This window comes from Gadus chalcogrammus, chromosome 4, assembly GCF_026213295.1.
Source record: "Gadus chalcogrammus isolate NIFS_2021 chromosome 4, NIFS_Gcha_1.0, whole genome shotgun sequence".
Classification (NCBI taxonomy): Eukaryota; Metazoa; Chordata; class Actinopteri; order Gadiformes; family Gadidae; genus Gadus; species Gadus chalcogrammus.
The window spans coordinates 15,774,270-15,784,950 of NC_079415.1; positions in this window are offsets into that span (position 1 = coordinate 15,774,270).

Consider the following 10,681-nt stretch of genomic DNA (forward strand, 5'->3'; position numbering starts at 1 on the left):
GAGGAGGGGGAGAGAGAGAGCGATAGAGAGAGGGGAGATAGAGATCAAGAGAGAGCAAGAGAGAAACGCATCCTTCCTGGCAATGGATCATGTGTTCTGCTGATCCTGCTCTTCAGACCAGGCTCAGTCCCGTCCAAAGACACAGATAATGGAGCCCAAAGTCAAACCTCTCTCCTGTAACCTGCACCCAAGTGGGTTTTCAAGCGAATCAACCGCCTTCTTCTGACCTGTTTTGATAAAATCATTAGTATTTTACAAGCGGGAAATCGGAGGTCTAGTTTCTAGTAGGCCTACTCTTGGATTTAATATTACATGTCACAATATGATTTATAAGAAGAAAATCTTTTAAGAAATTACCATGTCCCACTGCTTATAAGTTGTTGTTCAATCCTTTGCTCTCAATGACGTTTGATGACACTGTAGAGCGAATTACCTCGGCCTACCCGTAAGACTATGGTGAGATTCCCAATTCCTGAATGTGATTCACTGCCTGCGTTCCTCTGTGTCACACCTATCGTGACGATAAGGGCATCTTTTATCAGGATATGAAGTCAAAATGTTCCCTCCTCACAAGGCCGCAGTTCGAGTTAAAACCTTCAGACGAGGTCATTGAGTAGCCCAACGTCATCAAAGAACTGCGTTCGAAAACAAAGACTCTTCCGTCACTTCTATTGGCCAAAAGACGATGTCAAACTACAAACCAGAGCGAAAACTGGACCAAAGGCACTTTTAAAGCCAACTCTACCCGACACATGGTGCTAGCAGGAACAAAAATAAGACCAACTTTTGCTGACAAAGAAAACGGGGAAGGGGAAGGGAAGGGGAAGGGAAGTGTGCTTTCCTCTGTCATGTCAGAAACACCACGGCTTCACACGTGACAGCTAGGGGGGTAATGATGCCGGTTAATGGCCTTCAGTGCAGACGTATAATCTTCGGTCAGTCATTAAGGTTGTCCTCAATTTAGTTCCCTTGCTCGCCCATCTTTCTGCTCTTATAACGTCGAGCGCCAATTTGGGCGGCGATTGGACCTTTGTCCAATCAGGAGTCATGTTCTAAACTCTGGGACGTCCATGGTGTTCTGTTGTTCTAAATGGAAGGTGTTCCTACTGAATATGATTGGGAGGCCTACATTTGCATTACCATGTCAAAAAAGGTTAGATAGCCTCTATATATAGGCCTATTGTTTTCTCCAATACATCATTAGGCATATTGGTTACATAAAGGCCTATTCCAAAAAAAATAATATTGAAAACCAGTAGCCTCCTTTACCGATGGCCAATACATAACAGCAGCCACTATGATCTCTCATGCTGCCTGAATTGTGAATCAGTGCTGACGCCCCAACCATCACCCTTCCCTCCCGCAAAAAAACAGGAAGTCCTTCTAGTCAGTAGAAATATTAGCCAAGGACCTTACCTCCCCCCCAGCCCCCACCCCAGTTTCCTGACCAAGTTCAGAGGAAACTGCCAGACTCGAAAACAGTGACTTCAGCACATATTTGTCCTCGCCAATGGGGCAAGAATTCAACCACTAGGCCTAAGCTCTGTTAAAAGGGCAACCCCAGACAGAGTATAGGCTTACAACAAGGAGCCAGAGTGAACTTAAAATGTTAAACAGATCTACCACATGCATATCCATAACAATATGACCCTAAGAGAGATTTAATCAACGTGTTTTGTCTTTCTATGAGTAAACTTTAGAAATTGCATACAAAATGCATAGGCTATTTTTACATTTTATTATTTGCATCAAACGGTTTTTTCTGGACTAACCTAATTACCAGGACTGTATCATACTCCTTAAGACCTTTCTCTTCTAACTGTAAACGAACTGAATTATTGTTTTGACTTTCGCCAGTGGATTTCCAATCCACTTCCTCCTATGAGGTGAGCTTTGCTGACTCCGCACCAGCCCCTAAAATGACATGACCACTGCGATACTTCCGGGACATTGTGCAATGTGCAAGCCTTGCTGGTCATACGGCATACCATATGTCCGTGGAAGGAAACACCAACTGCTTGATCTTCTCGTATATAATGTTATTGGGATCTGTTTATTTTGTGTCTTATTGTTATATTCAAAACCCTTTACAGTCGGTGAATAATAATATACAATGAGGCCATTGCGTCGTTATCACGTTTTACTAACCTGGTTCAGTGACGCCCTCCTGTGGACCCAGGGAGGAAATATAATAGAAAATCAAAGTTGCACTTAGTTGACAACCATACTTTAGCATCCTCATGAGACTGAAGTAGCCGACTTTTTAATAGTGTTATTAGCCATGTTTTTTTCTTTCTGTCAACTCTAGCCCTAATGTTTAAAAGGTGAGATGGTTATTGTGAAGTATAATAGATCCCACTGTCAACAGTCTTCTCGAATCACATGTAGGTATATTTATAAAACACATTTAAACACTTAATTGCTACTCAATGGGTGTATACAAACCGACTTATTAGAGGGAAATATGTTGATAATCCTGCAAATATTGGAATGCAACATCTAAAGTCATAACGAAATTGCCTAAATTTGCAAGGTATCCTCATACAAATGTTATTATTCTATTTTACGAAAAATTATGCTGTTTTTCTTAAGATTCCTACGAAATTCCAGCAACACGAGAGATCAGTGCGTCTGCGCCCAAAAAAATACATGGCTTTTATTCTCAGTGGAAATGCCATGTTTGGAAATAGATTCGGCGTTAAGTGGGTTATGATAACATGTATTTCGTCAAGCGAAAATTATGCATTTAATTAGCCTAATACCGTATTGACCCGAATATAAGTTTTTTATTTTCCTGGAAATTTGGCTGAAAAAGATAACTGTTAGAAAATCGTATTGACCCTATTGCGTTATTTCTTGAAGAAAGTGGTCCAATCCTTGGTCGCTTTTAACTCACTTTATTTGTTAAAGTAGGCATGTTTCGGTATGGTAACTATGAAGCTTAAGGGAGGGAATTGTATCTAACGCGTGTGAGGGACAATATCGTGAGCTTCAAGCCCCGGGTTTAAACCCGGTTCTCTCCGCGGTTACCTATAATCTCTCTCCTCTCCAACTCAGACACGCGCTTTTTCCCGTCAAGTGGGCGTGGCCTATGTGACGTAATGGCTCCGCCCCTGTCCAAAGGTGCTGCCATCTGTGGCTGGAGTAGTTATTGCAGCTTAAGTGTTCGATCCTGCTTCCTAGTGGCTATGTGAGGGTAATGCAACTTGTGTGTTCGATCCTGCTTCCTAATGGCTATGTGGGAGCAGCTTATGTACTTAAAATTTTAACACTATATAGTGCACTATATCATGAACACTTTATAGGGAATTATTACCATAGTCTAACGCCTGACAACTTTAGCAAAAATGACTGATGTTAAGGATGTGCAGACACCTTTTAGTCGTGGGGACGCTGCGCTGGTAAGCCTAGGTAGGGGCAGGCTTATGAATAGGTTGGAGTGCACGCCGGTTAAAGGGGCTGGTGCGCTAGGCAAACCTGTACTCTCTTCTACAACATTACACACTGATGCACATTCACCAGCACCGCACATGCGCAGATTAGGGGATGCTTCAGACATTGTTAGTGGTGTTAGCCCAGTGGGCCGCCCTGTATTCTCATACCCTCACACCCATACAGATGAACATTCTCCACGTCAGCCAGTGTCTAGTCCAGAGGCGAGTTCCTCAGACCTAGGGAACCTCATTACACAATTAGCATACGAGATAGGGGAGAACATTGCTAGCCAACCTAACAGATCTATCGGTAGCGCAGATAGTCAAAACACTCCTACACCTAGTCTGAACTTAGAACAAGGACAGTCTGACATGAACATGAAACCATGAACATTACTGGAGTAACGTTAGCTATGAAGACAGATGTCAAAGAGCCACCTTACTTCAGGGGAGATGGAACAGACAGACACACAGTGCATGAATGGGAAGAAATGATGAGCGTCTACCTGAATAAGCGGGGTGTCCCCCCACAAGAGTACTCCATGGAGATAATGTCAAGACTAATGGGAAAGGCTAGAGACATTGTTAAAGTTACTCTGCGCAGCATGCCATCGCGGCGGCCAGCTGAATATCTCTCTTTGATACCCTGAAACAACATTTCAGTGAGGTAACCTACTCCTCAATGCCTCTAGCAGATTTTTATTACACACTTCCTCTGGCTGGAGAAAGTCCCATTGACTACTGCATACCCTTGAATAATGCTGTGGATGTCGCAGATGAGTGTCTGAGAAGGCAGGGGCGAAACATTGAGGACCCGACCCTCTCATGAGGTCACGATGATGCTGGTGAAATACTGTCCTGACCCTGCTCTTGCAGGTGTCCTAAAGTGCAGAATACCAGAGAAGTGGACAGCAAATGAGATTCAGGAACACCTCATCGAACATCAGAGAGAGGCCAGAACAATGTCTCAGGCCAAAGAACATTGGTGCTCATGCTCAGACTTCAGTGATAGAGACAGTCCCTGCTAATAACACCACCGACCTTATCTGCTACCCGGAGTCAATGGGGCCCTCATCCTCTTCTCAGGCCGAGGGTGTCTGCGTCCAGTCTCTCATTGGCTTGTTGAACCGTGTGCTGGAGCAGAAGGCCCCGACAGCAGCGGTCGCGCCACCCAGCAGGGGGCCTGTAGCCATTGTTCAGAGTAGATGCATGCCACGTTTTCACTGCAGGGTGCGTTACGGTTCGGTTCGCAAAGGTGCGGTACGGATTGCGTTTCCACCGCCAAAAGTGGGCGTGAGCCGTACTCGTTTTGCCCTCGTTTTCAGTACTCCTCCGTTGGGGTACTGAAAACGAGGCGAGACGCCTTAAAGGGTACCGGAAAATTCGAGCTACACACCCCCTCCGTTGATTGGTTGACAGAACCGTCACTTCCGGGCGACGTGGGGATAAAAACAAACAAACAGTAGCCGCAAGGTATTCTTTTTTACAATGAACATGTCGCGTAAAACGCTTGCTTGGGCGAACAAGGAGGTGGAGACATTCCTCTGCATTCTTGGGGAGGAAGACGTTGTTTACGATGTTTACGTAGCTGCCGCAGCGATCGACATCCGGCCTACCATTAAGGGTACCGTCGGCGGTGGAAACGCGACCTCGGAACTGAGCTGGGCTATACCGCCCCCTCCCTCCCGGACTGAGGCGAACCGAACCGTACCGCACCCTGTAGTGGAAACGCGGCAGTAGAGTCTGTCAGTCTGCTGAACACTCAACTACTGGGCCTCTGTATGGACTGTTACAAGCCCGGCCACTGGAACAGGGAGTGCCAACAGCGCCGGCCAAGAATTAACACCCCTCCACAGCCACAGCTATCTCAAGCACGGCCTGAACATGAGCAAAGCAGATCAAGTTTAAACTAGATGGCTCACATATGGAGAGGTGATGTGTGAGCATTAAAACATCGACCTTTGAAGAAAGTGAAGAATTAAAGGAGATGTATGGTAATGTTTGTAAAACAATGTCAGATGATTGTACAGTAGTTGTTCAGAATATTCACACAGCTGAGACCTTCAGCAAGTTATTTCATGCCATTTCATGGAACTCCATCTGTATGGGGTGAAGTGTATGGTCCAAGTCCTTGTTGTCGCTGGCTAGAAAGACGACATCATAGTAGGCACCAACATGCTGAAATATGTGCTGAAAAATTAGAAAGATTATTGGAAACTTATCTCAAGCAACACACAAGTGCCTTCATACGGCCAACAGTTTTTGGAGATGATGGCAAGCCTCACGAGATGGAGGGGTGAAGATGTGCTGGAAAAAGTAGGTACGGTGAAGTTAACTCAGGCGGTGACTCTCCTCCCCAAACAAGAGTACCTATTGTCAGACCTCAGCCGCCCGGATCATCACCCGCACCAAATCATCTGACCACATCACCCCTGTCCTCATCCAACTTCACTGGCTCCCAGTACACTACCGCATCCAATACAAAACCCTACTCATCACCTACAAAGCTCTCCACAACCTAGCCCCCAGTTACCTCTGCGACCTCCTCCAAGAACACACTCCCTCCCGCTCCCTGTGCTCAACCTCTGCTGGACTACTATGTATCCCCACATCACGACTCATTACAATGGGTGCCCGGTCATTCAGCTGTTCAGCACCCAGGCTCTGGAACTCCCTCCCCCCACACATAAAACAGTCAGACACCATTACAACCTTCAAGTCACAACTCAAAACTCACCTGTTCAAACTCGCACACAACGTCTAACTGATCACTGTCTTGATTGTTTGTTTGTTTTGTCTTGTTTTTGTTTTGTTTTGTTTTTTTCCCACAATGTCTTGTTTTTAAAGGATTTATGATGACTTTATGCTCTGTAAGGTGACCTTGGGTGCCTTGGAAGGCGCCTCTAATATTATTATTATTACTGTTGGGTAGACTGCCAAGTAATGTGCCCAAGTCACCTGGAAGCACAGTTATTGTGGAGCCTACCACCTCCAGGTGGGTGCCTCGGGGCATCATGGTGGGGAGAGTGGTCACGCCGCTGTGGGGAGATGGCTGGACCCCCATGAAAATCACAAACATCTCAGCCAAACCACTCACCCTGAGAAAGAACAGCAAGCTGGCAGATGTCTCTCCTTGTGTCGCGGCTGAAGACCTCACACTGTTCCAGGGTTCCTCTCAGAGCGACAATTGTTAAAGTGACTCATCTGAAACAGGATGACGGCACTGACCTGAAAGACAGACTGCAGAAGTCTGGTCTTGGAAATGTCGACATTGACCAATGTGAAGCGAGCCCCTCCACCAAGCTCCAACTTGTGACATTGCTTGAGAAGTATCAAGATGTATTTTCAAAGCACAATCTAGACTTTCGAGAAGCCGAGGGCTTTGTGCATAGAATCCGTCTCACTGACGACCGTCCTTTCCGTCTTCCGTATCGTAGAGTGCCGCCAGCCCACTATCAAAAGCTGCGCCAAGTTCTCACTGAGATGGAAGAGCAAGGAATCATACGGAAATCAATGAGTGAATATGCTTCCCTACTCGTGATGGTTTGGAAGAAAAATGGGGATCTTCATATATGCACAGACTTTCGATGGCTGAATAGGAGAACCATCAGGGATGCTCATCCTTTGCCCCATCAATCGGACTGCTTGGCTGCCCTTGGCGGTATCGCTGTTTTCAGCAACATGGACCTCACATCTGTTTTTTATAACCTGTCCATGCATGAGGAAGACAAGAAATATACTGCCTTCACAACACCACTAGGCCTGCATGAGTGTAACAGAATGCCGCAGGGGCTTTGCAACGGTCAGGCGTCCTTCTTGAGGATGATGCTGAGTATCTTTGGTGATCTTAACTTCAGCAGTCTCTTGTGCTACTTAGATGACCTCTTGATTTTTGCCCCCAATGAACAGCAGGCCCTCAGCAGGTTGGAAGTTGTTTTTCAGAGGTTGCGGGAGCACAACCTGAAGTTGAGTCCGAAAAAGTGCCATCTGTTGCGGAGGTCTGTGAAGTTCCTCGGACACATTGTTAACGGTGACGGTGTTGCTGTTGGCGCAGAAAAAGTTGAGGTCATCGCCAAAATGGCGACGAGGGACTTGATGGAAGACGATAGCTGCACTCCTTCAGTCCGCAAGGTGAAGTCATTCCTGGGGATGGTATTCTATTACCAGCATTTTATACCAAATTGCTCCTCCATCGCAATACCCCTGTTCGCCCTCACAACTGGCCAAAAACGGAGAGGAAAGGCCGGAAAGTACAGTCAGAATCCAGGAGTCTACAGAAAACTCAAACCTGCAGACTGGACCCCCGACTGCGACTCCGCCTTGGCCAGCCTCAAGGAGAAGTTCCTTTACTGTGCAGTCCTCACCCATCCAGACTTCTCTAAACCCTTGGTTCTGTCCATTGATGCGTCTCTTGACGGCCTTGGGGCAGTTCTGTCCCAAATACCAGAAGGGGAAACGAAGGCACGCCCGATCGCCTTTTCGAGCAAGACCCTCTCTGGCTCACAAAAAAGGTATCCTGCCCACCGCCTAGAATTCTTGGGGCTCAAATGGAGTGGAGTGAAAAATTCAGCCATTAGTTGAAGGGCCACACTTTTACAGTGTGGACTGACAATAATCCTTTAATTTATATATTGACAAAACCAAAACTTGACGCTTGCCAACAAAGGTGGGTGGCAAAGCTTTCCCCATACACATTCAATATCAAACACATCCCTGGGGTAAAGAACATTGTGGCGAACGCCCTTAGTAGAGATCCTTTTGCCAAGTCAGTGAGCCACAGGTTGATCAGTGAGCCGTATGATGGTCTTTTGGCCGAAGCAGAGGGAACGGAGGAGGAGAAAGTCCAGGATCTCTTCCGGTGCAAGGTCCAGTGTCTCCGGGCAGACGATGCAGGCTGCCGCGTGACCATGGACACCACTCAAGACAGGCTGGCCGGCAGTCAAGAACCATCACATGTGAGATCTGAGGGTGAAGCTCATATAGAGTGGGGAAAAAGGGGCAGAGATAAGAGCGACGCAGTTTCTCAAGGCTCTTCCCCAGGCGGTGCCCTCAGAACAGGACACACCTCCAGCCCTCTCCATCAGCGAGCTTAGGCACAGTCAGGAAACGGATCCGATTATCAGGGAGGTCCTACGGCTCATTCAGAGGGGTGAGCCACCACCTAGGCGAGGGAGAAGTAGGTTAGCTCCTACAGGCCAGACCCTGTGCAAGCAGTGGCACCACCTAAAAGTCCAGGATGGAGTTCTATATAATGTAACCAAGGACCCATTATGTGGAGAGAAGAGGTATCAGTTTGTGCTGCCTGTTAGTTTGAAATCCGAAGCTCTCGCTGGTGTGCATGATCTAGCTGGGCATCAAGGGCAAGCTAGAACAGCACATCTCGCACGACAGCGTTTCTTCTGGCCGCAGATGGGAAGAGACATCAAGGAATACGTGAAATGCTGCCAACGCTGTATCCTTGCAAAGACCCCTGAATCAGCTGCCCGGGCTCCCTTGGAGAGCATTCGCACTTCGGCACCTATGGAACAGGTGTGCATTGATTTTTGGAGTGCTGAGGACAGTAAACAAAGATCTGTCGATGTGTTGGTCATAACAGACCACTTCACAAAATTGGCTCATGCAAGAGATTCGCCTGTGAGAGACTTACCTGGCTACAGTGTGCCCCCTGACTCGCACATGACCGACACTGACTCAGACCCCCCAACTGATGCTTATGACTTAGGTGCAACAAAGTCCCCTAATGTTACCTCACCTGTTGCTGTGGCCGATGGTCAGACACCCACCCAAGCACAAGGGCCCGAAACACATGTAGTTAGGACACGTACTGGTTGGGTAGTTAAGGCAGTTGATCGTCTGATAGAGAACATGGTGCAAAAGCCACGCACCAAGGGTTTTGTTGAAGGGGTCAAAAGAAGGTCATTTTCTTTGCTCACCTTATTTTAGATAGAAAACAAAGAGAGACGTAGGTGCTGTGGTATACTTTTCTTTATCATGTATTGTATGACTTGAGTAATGACATGTTCATATGGGAGGGAAAGTGTTCCAAGATCTGGTAGGGTGTAAAAGGCATCATATTCACTAGAAGATGCAGTAGTCTGATCAACTGCTGTTTTCTTTCTACTTACTTTTGTAAGTAGTGTTATATGCTGTGTATGGGAATGTCCCCAGGGTTATCTTGGACCAAGTGAATATGAGCTTTGTTTTGTATCTTTTCTACTCTACGCGTTAAGAATTTGGCAAAATTAAAGAGGGTTGAATGTAAAAGATTCAAGAATGACAAATATTTTTGTATCCTTTCAGCAGATCGCGCCGGCTACATGTACACTCAAATTTGGGGTATTTTGAGTGCACTATAGTGCATGAAATTAACCACTGAGAATTCGAACACCACTACAAAATGGCGAGCACCCTATATAGTGCAGTATATCCGTGATAGGGAACGATTTCGAACACAGCTGCGAGCAGAGGTTATCTTCCCGCAGTGCCTGTCTGCGTGGGCAACCCTCACCTCTCTGGAGGTGTATTGACAGTAGAGTGGCCTTGATATTCTTATCATCAAGCCTATGCTTTAATTATCATGATTTTCAAATAAAATGATTGGATGTTAAAGAGCCGGTGAGCCCGCTTTTTCGAATAGAATTTAAACACAAATGTGATTAAAAAAAAAAGAAGAGGGTGTTATCCCAATGGCTACGATCCAACTTCATGATACTTTTTTAGTACCATCTTTGTTTAACTGTTGATAAGCGAAGTGGGCCATACAACCTAGCGTTAACATAGGTTTTCGGGAACGGGAAGCCTTACCTTCACTCGGATGCAGACTTTAAATATCCTATTATGCTTTTTTAGGGGTAATAATTGCATTTGGGGGTAATACTAGAATAGTGTTAAATGCCTGTTTGTCAGAAATACCCCTCATTATTCTCATTCTGTTAATTTCTGCAGAGTGGAACGGTCACATAGTGTTTTGGGGAGACTTTTTTTCTGAGTGAAAGCACCTAGTAGCAGACTGACAGAAAGTACATCCAATCAGGACGAGGCATCATTGTCCAATAGGTAGGCTACCGAAAAAATATATGAAAAATGGTAGTATCTCTTTTTTTTATAGGCCGAAGTAAATGACTGAAGTGCACTATTGTTAATAAATCCTTATCTAGCCTGGTGTAAATGAACCAAGAATCAATCTTTTTTTTTTTTTTCCAGAATATTGTGTTCATATAACATGTTCATGTATTTATTATAGAATA